At 36.4% G+C, this 12,500-nt stretch overlaps 5 non-coding genes across 5 annotated transcripts; all 5 read left to right on the plus strand.

Annotated features, from left to right (window-relative positions):
- Window positions 1-4,519: 4,519 nt before the first annotated feature.
- LOC113088141 (5S ribosomal RNA) lies at window positions 4,520-4,638 on the plus strand. Its single transcript, XR_003285839.1, has one exon. It is a non-coding gene; the product is annotated as a 5S ribosomal RNA (ribosomal RNA).
- Window positions 4,639-5,275: 637 nt separating this feature from the next.
- On the plus strand, window positions 5,276-5,394 carry LOC113088138 (5S ribosomal RNA). Its single transcript, XR_003285836.1, has one exon. It is a non-coding gene; the product is annotated as a 5S ribosomal RNA (ribosomal RNA).
- A 934-nt stretch (window positions 5,395-6,328) lies between these two features.
- LOC113088157 (5S ribosomal RNA) lies at window positions 6,329-6,447 on the plus strand. The gene has a single exon (XR_003285855.1). It is a non-coding gene; the product is annotated as a 5S ribosomal RNA (ribosomal RNA).
- Window positions 6,448-6,668: 221 nt separating this feature from the next.
- LOC113088144 (5S ribosomal RNA) lies at window positions 6,669-6,787 on the plus strand. Its single transcript, XR_003285842.1, has one exon. It is a non-coding gene; the product is annotated as a 5S ribosomal RNA (ribosomal RNA).
- A 365-nt stretch (window positions 6,788-7,152) lies between these two features.
- Window positions 7,153-7,271, plus strand: LOC113088148 (5S ribosomal RNA). The gene has a single exon (XR_003285846.1). It is a non-coding gene; the product is annotated as a 5S ribosomal RNA (ribosomal RNA).
- The last annotated feature ends 5,229 nt before the right edge of the window (window positions 7,272-12,500 follow it).

Below are 12,500 nucleotides of genomic sequence, written 5' to 3' on the forward strand. Positions count from 1 at the left end.
TTGCAAAGAAAAGATTTTTAAGGCAAGGAATATTAAAAGACAAGGAGGGTTGTGAGAACAGATTTGATGTACTGAGAGATATGGAGCATGACTGAAAAAAAAATGAAATGTTTTAATTATTTATTTTATATTGTTTTTATGTTTTTAAGAGTTGTTTCATTTAATGCACGAGGTTTAATGGATGTGGAGAAATTTGAAAATATGAGGGAATTATGTAGAGGGGTGGATGTATTTGTATTACAAGAAACGAATTGGAAAAATTATTGTGTTAAAAGGTTTGAAAATTTATGGGATGGGAATATACATTGTAATAATGGTACAGAGAAAACTGGGAAAGGGGTTGCTATTTTAATAAGACGAGAGGTGTGTGAAAAAGAAAGTGTGGTGTTTAATGATGGAGCAGGGAAATGTTTAGCTGTTGAAATAGAAAAAGGAAATGAGAGATGTACAATATGTAACATACATGCTCCAAATGAAGAAAAGCAAAAGGTGGAATTTTTTTAAACAATATCTGCAAATGTAAGAATTAATGAAAGGGTGATTTTAATGGGGGATTTTAATACTGTTTTTACAGAATTAGACTTAGCAAGTAATATGGTTTTTAAGACTGATAAGGGAAGGGAGGAGTTGAACAAACTGATGGGGGATTTTAAATTGATTGATGTGTGGAGAGAAAGAAATAGAACGAGCAGGCAATTTTCAAGAAGACAATTTGTTTTAAAAGAACTGAAACAAAGTAGGATTGATTATATTTTATGTACAGAGGAAATGCAAGGGAATATTACTAATGTTTATTATAAACGAGTTGGTCTTAGTGATCATTCTCTCTTATTTTTAACATTAGATTCTTCAAGTGTGAAAAGGGGAGGGGGAGTGTGGGTTTTAAATGCAAAGATTTTAAAGAGTAATGCATATCAGGAAAGTATTAAAGGGATTGTGGAAGAAAGCAAAATTAATAGAATGTATAGGGAAGAGAAAAGAGTATGGTGGGATAGTGTTAAGTGGGAAATAAAGACATGTTCAATAGAATACAGTAAAAATGTCAGAAAATTAGAAAAACAGAAGGAAACCGAATTAACCAAACTCCTGAATAATGAGTTAAGTAAAGTGTCAGAAAGCAATGGAAAAGAGGAAATTGAAAAAACAATAATGCTACAAGATAAATTAAAGATATTAGAAGAGGAAAAATGTAAGGGTGCAATTATAAGAAGTAAAGCAAAATATGCAGTAGAGGGAGAAAGTTTTTCTTTTCACAAATTTTTTCTTTAATTTAGAACAAAATAGGCAGAAGGCTGATCTATTGAAAGAAGTCTTAAATAAAAAAGGGGAAATAGAAACAGAAACTAAAGAAATTTTTAAAACAGTAAAGCAATATTACATGGACATGTTTAAGGGACAAGGTATAGGAAAAAATGATGAGGAGTTTTTGATTAAACAAATTAAATCTAAGTTAACAGGTGAGGACAGGATTTTGTGTGATGAAGAAATTAAGGAAGAAGAAATAGATATGACAATTCAACAGTTAAAACCTGGAAAGAGCCCTGGTGTGGATGGTTTGACTAATGAATTTTATAAAACTTTTAGAGAAATGTTAGTGCCAATTTTAAAAGAAGTTTTTGAAGAAATTTTCAAGAAGGGGGTGTTGAGTGAAAAAATGAAGATAGGCATGGTAAAAATGATTTACAAAAAAAGCGGTAATCCAAAAGATCTTAAAAATTTTAGACCTATATCCATGTTGAATACAGATTTTAAAATATTAGCAAAAGTATTAGCAAACAGATTAAAAAAGGTTTTACCAAAAATAATAAAAACAACACAGGCATACGGGGTGCAAGGAAGAGATATAGTAGATGTGGTTAAAAGTATAAGAGACACAATTTATTATATGAAGGAGAAGGGAAAGGGGGGATTTTTAATAAGTCTGGATTTAGAAAAGGCATTTGACAGGGTAGAGCATGAGTTTTTATTTGATGTTCTTAAGGCTTTTGGTTTTGGAGAAAATTTTAGAAAATGGATTTGGATTTTTTACTCAGATGTGTTAACATGCATAAAATGCAATGGTTTTTTAACGGATTGTTTTCAACCAACAAGGTCGATCAGGCAAGGATGCCCACTGTCTGCCTTACTTTACTCTCTGGTAGCCGAGCCACTTGGTTTGGCTATTAAGGCAGACAGAGAAATCAAAGGAATACAAATAAAGAACCATTTCCAAAGAGAAGCAGTGTATCAGTATGCAGATGATACAACCTTGTTGGTAGAAGACATCCAAAGTATTGATAGGGCAATGGGGATTTTAGAAAGATATTGTAAAGGGTCGGGAGCCAAAGTAAATGTGGGGAAAAGTGTGTGTATGAGGATTGGCAGAGTAGAGGAAATACCGCAGCATATACAATTCAAGGAGGAAATGCAGCACATCAAGATTTTGGGGTTGTGGGTTGGTATTGATTCTAATAAGGCAGACACTTTGAATTGGGAAGGTGTTTTAAATGGAATTGGAAAAAGACTGAGATTTTGGCAAATTAGAGATTTAAAGCTAAGGGGGAAAGTTTTAATTATAAATTCATTGATGCTGTCGAAAGTCTGGTATGTGTTGGGAGTAACCCCATTGCCTCATCTGTACTACAAAAAAATGAAAGAATTGGTTTTAAAGTTTTTATGGGGAAATGGAAGGGCTAAGATTGCATATGATACATTACTTGGAAACATAAAGGAGGGAGGATTGGGACTTTTAGATCCATTTTTAAGAATGAGAACGCTGAGAATTAAAACAGTTCAGAAGTTTCTAGAGAGCAAAAGTGATGTAATTTGGAAAAGAGTCATGGAATATTACCTGGAAAAATGTAATATGGGATGTAATGTTTTATGGATGAAAATGAAAAGCTGGATGTTAAAAGGTCTGCCATGTTTTTATGTGGAGGTTTTGGAATCATGGGGGGAATTTTTAGAAAATGTACAGATTTTACCTAAAGGAAGGGCCCAGCTTTTAGAACAACCATTGTTTTTAAATCCGAATATCATAAGGGACGGCAAGGTCATGTATTATAAAGAATGGTGGGATTGTGGTTTGAGACAAATAAAAGATCTATTGTATGAGGTGATAGAGGGTTATGTACCTTTACAGGCAGTTGTGGATGCATTGAGAGAAGGGGGCAAAAGGGCGTGGAGAAGGAAGTTAGAAGGACAATATGAGGATTTAAAGAAAGCGATACCAAAGGACTGGATTGAAAGAATTGAAAACTATGAGAGTGGGGATGAGAATGAATTTCCAGATGTATTTTTTAAAAGGTTAAATGGGGAAAACGTCCATTTTAATTTATGCAAAGTAAGGAATGTGTATAGTATTTTTAGGTCTATCGCTTTTACAAAACCAGTAGCTTTGAACTACTGGAAAGAAAGATATGATGACTTAAATGAAAATGAAATTTGGGGAAACGTGAGGTTGAAATATATGGAACCAATTTTAGAGAATTTTAATTATTTATTGAGACACAATTGTATATTAACAGAGATGAGATTACATAAAATAGGAATTCAAAATGATGCAAAGTGTAAAGTGTGTATGAAAGAAAAGGAAGGACTGTTACATCTGTTTTTTTATTGTGAAAGGTTAGATGATTTTATGAGAAAAATGAAGGAAATTGCAAAATAAATTTTGGAGGGGAAGTATGATGAGGACCAAAAGAAGTGGGAAACAATGTTTTTATTTGGTCATAATGACTGTAATATGTATACCTTTAATTTATGTGTAACAATAGCAAAGTATGTAATATGGTTGAGAAGAAACATGGCGAAATATGATGGGAAAAATGTTGATGTGTGGATATTCTTTAAAAACAGGATGGAATACTCTGTGAGACTGTTATGGAATTATTTCTCAATGGAAAACAAAGAGGATGATTTTATAGAAATGATTGTAAGAGGGAATCCAATGTTGGAAATGAAAGAAAATGGTGTAAACTGGCTATGGGGGAAATATGAATAATAATGTCATGGATTGTAACTGTATGAAACAAATTAAATGAATGTACATTTTTTATAATAAAAAAAAAAAAAAAAAAAAAAATCTCGTCTGCTCTCGGAAGCTAAGCAGGTTTGGGCCTGGTTAGTACTTGGATGGGAGACCGCCTGGGAATACCAGGTGCTGTAAGCTTTTTGGAAACTTTTCACTTAGTATATAATAATTTTGCCAAAAAATAGAGTCAATGCCCGATCTCTGAATATTAGCAGGTTTGGGCCTGGTTAGTACATGGTTTGGAGACTGCCTGGGAATACCAGGTGCTTTAAACTTTTTGGAAAATTTCACGATTTATATAATAATCTTGCAAAAAAAAAAAAAAAAAAAAAAAGTCAATGCCCGATATCTGAATCTTAGCAGGTTTAGGTCTGGTTAGTACTTGGATGAGAGACTGCCTAGGAATACCAGGTGCTTTAAGCTTTTGGGTTTTCTTTCCTACTTATATAATGTACTGGCGATTAGATGGGATGGTCTTTAAATAGCCCTCTCTTTGCAGCAGTCTTCGCTTACCGCCATACCAACCTGGCTATGCCCGATCTCGTCTGCTCTCGGAAGCTAAGCAGGTTTGGGCCTGGTTAGTACTTGGATGGGAGACCGCCTGGGAATACCAGGTGCTGTAAGCTTTTTGGAAACTTTTCACTTAGTATATAATAATTTTGCCAAAAAATAGAGTCAATGCCCGATCTCTGAATATTAGCAGGTTTGGGCCTGGTTAGTACATGGTTTGGAGACTGCCTGGGAATACCAGGTGCTTTAAACTTTTTGGAAAATTTCACGATTTATATAATAATCTTGCAAAAAAAAAAGAGTCAATGCCCGATCTCTGAATCTTACCAGGTTTAGGTCTGGTTAGTACTTGGATGAGAGACTGCCTAGGAATACCAGGTGCTTTAAGCTTTTTTAAAACTTTTCACTTTGTATATAATAATTTAGCCAAAAAATAGAGTCAATGCCCGATCTCTGAATATTAGCAGGTTTGGGCCTGGTTAGTACATGAATGGGAGACTGCCTGGGAATACCAGGTGCTTTAAACTTTTTGGAAAATTTCACGATTTATATAATAATCTTGCAAAAAAAAAAAAAAAAAGTAAATGCCAGATATCTGAATCTTAGCAGGTTAAGGTCTGGTTAGTACTTGGATGAGAGACTGCCTAGGAATACCAGGTGCTTTAAGCTTTTGGGTTTTCTTTCCTACTTATATAATGTACTGGCGATTAGATGGGCTGGTCTTTAAATAGCCCTCTCTTTGCAGCAGTCTTCGCTTACGGCCATACCAACCTGGCTATGCCCGATCTCGTCTGCTCTCGGAAGCTAAGCAGGTTTGGGCCTGGTTAGTACTTGGATGGGAGACCGCCTGGGAATACCAGGTGCTGTAAGCTTTTTGGAAACTTTTCACTTAGTATATAATAATTTTGCCAAAAAATAGAGTCAATGCCCGATCTCTGAATATAAGCAGGTTTGGGCCTGGTTAGTACATGGTTTGGAGACTGCCTGGGAATACCAGGTGCTTTAAACTCTTTGGAAAATTTCACGATTTATATAATAATCTTGCAAAAAAAAAAAAAAAAAAAAAAAAAAAGAGTCAATGCCCGATCTCTGAATCTTACCAGGTTTAGGTCTGGTTAGTACTTGGATGAGAGACTGCCTAGGAATACCAGGTGCTTTAAGCTTTTTTGAAACTTTTCACTTTGTATATAATAATTTATCCAAAACATAGAGTCAATGCCCGATCTCTGAATATTAGCAGGTTTGGGCCTGGTTAGTACATGGATGGGAGACTGCCTGGGAATACCAGGTGCTTTAAACTCTTTGGAAAATTTCACGATTTATATAATAATCTTGCAAAAAAAAAAAAAAAAAAAAGAGTCAATGCCCGATCTCTGAATCTTACCAGGTTTAGGTCTGGTTAGTACTTGGATGAGAGACTGCCTAGGAATACCAGGTGCTTTAAGCTTTTTTGAAACTTTTCACTTTGTATATAATAATTTATCCAAAACATAGAGTCAATGCCCGATCTCTGAATATTAGCAGGTTTGGGCCTGGTTAGTACATGGTTTGGAGACTGCCTGGGAATACCAGGTGCTTTAAGCTTTTTGGAAAATTTCACGATTTATATAATAATCTTGCAAAAAAAAAAAGAGTCAATGCCCGATCTCTGAATCTTACCAGGTTTAGGTCTGGTTAGTACTTGGATGAGAGACTGCCTAGGAATACCAGGTGCTTTAAGCTTTTGGGTTTTCTTTCCTACTTATATAATGTACTGGCGATTAGATGGGCTGGTCTTTAAATAGCCCTCTCTTTGCAGCAGTCTTCGCTTACGGCCATACCAACCTGGCTATGCCCGATCTCGTCTGCTCTCGGAAGCTAAGCAGGTTTGGGCCTGGTTAGTACTTGAATGGGAGACCGCCTGGGAATACCAGGTGCTGTAAAATTTTTGGAAACTTTTCACTTAGTATATAATAATTTTGCCAAAAAATAGAGTCAATGCCCGATCTCTGAATATTAGCAGGTTTAGGCCTGGTTAGTACATGGTTTGGAGACTGCCTGGGAATACCAGGTGCTTTAAGCTTTTGGGTTTTCTTTCCTACTTATATAATGTACTGGCGATTAGATGGGCTGGTCTTTAAATAGCCCTCTCTTTGCAGCAGTCTTCGCTTACGGCCATACCAACCTGGCTATGCCCGATCTCATCTGCTCTGGGAAGCTAAGCAGGTTTGGGCCTGGTTAGTACTTGGATGGGAGACCGCCTGGGAATACCAGGTGCTGTAAGCTTTTTGGAAACTTTTCACTTAGTATATAATAATTTTGCCAAAAAATAGAGTCAATGCCCGATCTCTGAATATTAGCAGGTTTGGGCCTGGTTAGTACATGGATGGGAGACTGCCTGGGAATACCAGGTGCTTTAAACTTTTTGGAAAATTTCACGATTTATATAATAATCTTGCAAAAAAAAAAAAAAAAAAAGTCAATGCCCGATATCTGAATCTTAGCAGGTTTAGGTCTGGTTAGTACTTGGATGAGAGACTGCCTAGGAATACCAGGTGCTTTAAGCTTTTGGGTTTTCTTTCCTACTTATATAATGTACTGCCGATTAGATGGGATGGTCTTTAAATAGCCCTCTCTTTGCAGCAGTCTTCGCTTACCGCCATACCAACCTGGCTATGCCTGATCTCGTCTGCTCTCGGAAGCTAAGCAGGTTTGGGCCTGGTTAGTACTTGGATGGGAGACCGCCTGGGAATACCAGGTGCTGTAAGCTTTTTGGAAACTTTTCACTTAGAATATAATAATTTTGCCAAAAAATAGAGTCAATGCCCGATCTCTGAATATTAGCAGGTTTGGGCCTGGTTAGTACATGGTTTGGAGACTGCCTGGGAATACCAGGTGCTTTAAACTTTTTGGAAAATTTCACGATTTATATAATAATCTTGCAAAAAAAAAAAAGAGTCAATGCCCGATCTCTGAATCTTACCAGGTTTAGGTCTGGTTAGTACTTGGATGAGAGACTGCCTAGGAATACCAGGTGCTTTAAGCTTTTTTGAAACTTTTCACTTTGTATATAATAATTTAGCCAAAAAATAGAGTCAATGCCCGATCTCTGAATATTAGCAGGTTTGGGCCTGGTTAGTACATGGATGGGAGACTGCCTGGGAATACCAGGTGCTTTAAACTTTTTGGAAAATTTCACGATTTATATAATAATCTTGCAAAAAAAAAAAAAAAGTAAATGCCAGATATCTGAATCTTAGCAGGTTAAGGTCTGGTTAGTACTTGGATGAGAGACTGCCTAGGAATACCAGGTGCTTTAAGCTTTTGGGTTTTCTTTCCTACTTATATAATGTACTGGCGATTAGATGGGCTGGTCTTTAAATAGCCCTCTCTTTGCAGCAGTCTTCGCTTACGGCCATACCAACCTGAGGGCGCTAGAGAGCTACAGGAAGTGTTGGCTGCAGTTTGGAGAGGAAGGCTCTCCTCCATTTTGTTTTTTCTGTTAGTGTTTGTTTTGAGAGTTGTTTTTGGACTTTAGTTTATTTTTTGTGTAGTTTTTCAGTTTTAAACCACCTAACAGCGGCATCTTGCTGGCTGGAGGGTGGTTAATTTTTTGTTTGTGTTTTGTACAATGGACGGATTATTGGCAAACGACACTGGAATGGCTGGAGAGACACGCATGGCAAACGACACTGGACTGGCTGGAGAGAGACGCATGGCAAACGACACTGGACTGGCTGGAGAGAGACGCATGGCAAACGACACTGGAATGGCTGGAGAGAGACGCATGGCAAACAACACTGGACTGGCTGGAGAGAGACGCATGGCAAACGACACTGGACTGGCTGGAGAGAGACGCATGGCAAGCAACACTGGACTGGAGTATCGACAACGAGCAGGACACGGTAAAAATCAAGATGCAAGAGATAAATTTGGTGAAAGGAGATACTTAAAGGAGGCAACTGTGATTGTGAATGTGGAGAATTTAAGTGGGGTGAGGGCTGTGGATATTATCAAAGCGGTGACTGACAAATGTGGATATGGGGAAATCTTGGCACTAAGGCCAAGACAAGGAAAAGAATACGAGCTCACAATGGAAAAAGAAGAAACTTGTGATAAGCTGACTGAGGGATTGTTAATAAATGGAGTGAACTGTGAGATAAAAAAACTTCAAAACAGAGATTATGTTGTCTCTTTCATGCATCTGCCCGTCTACCTTGCTGATGAAGAGATTTTAAATAAACTGGAGGTTTGGGGGGTTTCCCCAATTTCAAAAATAAAGCGGCGTGTATATCCGGGCACCAGCATTGAGGATGGGACAAGATATGTAAAGGCGCGGTTCCCGAAGGAGGTGGCCTCCCTCCCTTACAGCACAAAAATAGAGACGGCAGAGGGTCCACAATATTTTCGGGTGATGCACAGCCATCAGGTGAAGACTTGTCGGCTGTGCATGAGCCCAGACCATGTGGTGAAGGACTGCCCAGAGTTCACGTGCCATAAATGCGAGGAGAGAGGCCACTTCGCAAGAAATTGCAATGCTGTGACGTGCCCGGATTGCAATTTGGTTTTAAATAAGTGTGAGTGTTGGATGCAGGGTGAGGAGGAGGAGCAGCAGGTGGGCGGGCAGGTGCATGAAAGAGACAACGAGCAGCGAGACGATGGAGAAAGAGTTCGAGGTGAAGGACTGGAATTAATTAAGGATATGGAACAACAGAAAGAGTGTAACGAACCCATCATACAAACACAACAGGAGGGGGGAATTTGGACACAGATGGATTTGACTGACAGCTTGAAAAATGCTTTGGATACTATGGAACTGGATGATGAAAGGAATAAAGTATTGAGTGATGCACAACAGGAGGGAATTTTATGTACACCGATGGATGTGACGGACAGTGTGCAAAAGGAGATGGACGCAGTAGAAATTAATGATGCTACAAAAGAGTGTGAACAAGGACAAGAAAATGAGGAGACGCAGGGGAAATCATCAAAAAGAAGAAGATCTGTGAAGGTAATACCCAATTTAGATACTGCAAGAAAAAGAGTGCTTAAAGAAGATGGTTTTGAATGTACAAATAAGTATGAGTTGCTAAAGGGTTTGGAGGAGATGGACTGAGTTTATGGGTTTTATGCATATTTCTATATGTTTTATGCTGTTAAGAATAGTGACTTTTAATGCTAGAGGGCTGTCAGACATGGGAAAATTTGAAAAAGTGAAAGAAATGTGTAAAGGAGAAGATGTGATTTTATTACAAGAAACTAACTGGAGGGAAGAGTACATGACTGAAATAAGGAAAAGTTGGAGCGGAGAGATTTTATATAACAATGGTGATGGGAGGCTGGGAAGAGGAGTTGCAGTTTTAATAAAAGAAAACAGTGGTGTATCGTGTAAAACAATATATAATGACATGGATGGGAAATGTATTGCGGTTGAAATGGAGTATGAGGAGAAAAAAGTTATTTTAGTTAATATTCATGCACCAACAGTAGAGAATGAAAAAAAGGAATATTTTAATGTATTAAGAGAATTTTTAAAGAAACATAAAGAAGTTATTATGATGGGTGATTTTAATACTGTTTTCAGTAAATTAGAAATGGGAGAGGGAATGGTATTTAAAAATGATAAAAGAAGAAAAGAACTGAAATTATTAATGGAAGAAAATAATATAATTGATGTATGGAGAGAAAGAAACGAAAAAAAGAAAGAATATTCAAGGAGGCAATTAGTGGGTAATTTTATGTGTAAGACTAGGATTGATTTTATTTTATGTACAAGGAACATTGAAGGATTTATCGGTAATATTAAATATGAAGAATCAAGCTTAAGTGACCATAAACCAATTTTTATGCAAATAGACTGGAGTTCAGTGAAGAAAGGGCCGGGGGTATGGGTTTTAAATGTAGAGGTTTTGAAGAATGAGGACTATGTGTTAAGTATTAAAGAAATTATTGAAAAAGAAAAGGAGAATGGAATGTACGGCGAAGATAAAAGGATATGGTGGGAAAATGTTAAATATTTAGTTAAAAAATTCACAATAAAGTACAGTAAATTAATACAGAGAAGTAAGAGGAAGAAGGAGAGAGAAATAAGAGAAAAATTGGAAAAAGAATTAAATGAGAATGGGAAAGATATACAAAAAATAAAAGAATTGGAGGGAATATTGAAAGAAATGGAAGAGGAAAAATATGAAGGCGCAAGACTAAGAAGTAAAGCTAAATATACTGTGGAGGGTGAAAAATGTACAAAGTTTTTTTTTGATTTAGAAAAAATAAGAGGGAAGGCTGGTATGATTAAAGAAATAAGAGGGAAAAATGGTGTAGTTGTGGAAACTAATGAGGAAATATTAAAAGAAATAAAGGCATACTATGAAAACCTGTTTAGTACTGAGGGGGTGGGGGAAGAAGAGAAACTGGAGTTACTGAGGCAAATAAAAACAACAGTAGGAGAACTAGACAAAAAAGAGTGTGATGAAGAGATTAGAGAAGAAGAGATTAAAAGAGCAATAAGTGAATTAAACAAAAAGAAAAGTCCAGGTGTAGATGGTTTGGGGAGTGAATTTTATATAGTTTTTAAAGATTTTTTAACTAGCATTTTAAAAGAAGTATATGTAGAGGTGTTTAAGAAAGGAGAATTAAATCAAAGAATGGGAATGGGTTTAATGAAATTGATATACAAGAGAAAAGGAGAGAAGACAGATTTAAAGAACTATAGACCGATTACAATGCTAAATACTGATTTAAAGATTTTATCTAAAATTTTAGCCAACAGATTGAAAGAAGTCATGCCGAGTATAATTAAAACTAACCAAGTGTATGGAGTGAAAGGGAGAGACATAGCAGATACAACTATTAGTATAAAGGATATGATAAGATACATACATGATAGCAATAAAGATGGGTTTATTATCAGTTTAGATTTTGAGAAAGCTTTTGACAGGGTGGAGCATGGTTTTTTATTTGATGTTTTAAAAAGTTTTGGTTTTGGAGAGAATTTTATGAAATGGATTAGGATTTTATACAAAGGCGCAATAACAAAAATTAAATGTAATGGGTTTTTAACACAGTGTTTTAAAATTACTAGATCGATAAGACAAGGATGTCCGTTGTCAGCTCTTTTATATTCTTTAGTTGCAGAACCTTTGGGATTGGCTGTAAAACATGGAGAGGGGATAAAAGGCATAGGCATCGAGGGAGGGGAATGTAAAATTTTTCAGTACGCGGATGACACAACATTATTGTTAAAGGATCTGAAGAGTGTGGAAAATGCAATTAAAATTGTACAAAAGTATTGTAGGGGATCAGGAGCTAAAGTAAATGAGGACAAAACGCTGTATATGAGATTTGGAGGGGCACCGGTTTTAACAGAACATTTTACCTTTAAGGAAACTAAAGAAATGAAGATTTTAGGTGTTTTAATGGGGAGGGATGAAAAGAAAGCAGATGAAACTATGTGGGAAGAAGCTTTAGGAGGGATTGAAAGAAGATTGAATTTTTGGAGAATGAGAACATTAACTTTGAAAGGGAAGGTTTTAGTTCTTAATGTTTTAATGGTTTCGAAATTGTGGTATATTTTATATGTGTCATCTATGCCGTTGTGGGTAGAAAAAAGGCTGAAAAAATGTTTTTTAGATTTTTTATGGGAAGGGAAGCCACCAAGAATAGCATACAACACTTTAATAGGAGCAGTGAAGAAGGGAGGACTGGGGTTAATGGATGTGGAGCAAAGAAAGAACAGCTTGAGAGTGAAAATAATAAAAAAGTACTTGGATGAAGAAAACGAAGTGGCATGGAAGAGAACAATGGGGCATTTTTTAAGTAAGTGTAGTAATTTTAATTTGGGGGACAACATTTTATGGATGAAAGTTAAAAAATGGATGACGGAGGGGCTGCCAGATTTTTATAAAGAACTGATGGGGGCATGGGGCAAATTTTTAACGAATGTGCATTTTAAGCCACAAGGCAGAGAGAGCATTTTAAATCAGCCTTTATTCTTAAACAA

This window comes from Carassius auratus, unplaced genomic scaffold (genome assembly GCF_003368295.1).
Source record: "Carassius auratus strain Wakin unplaced genomic scaffold, ASM336829v1 scaf_tig00045772, whole genome shotgun sequence".
NCBI classification, from domain to species: domain Eukaryota; kingdom Metazoa; phylum Chordata; class Actinopteri; order Cypriniformes; family Cyprinidae; genus Carassius; species Carassius auratus.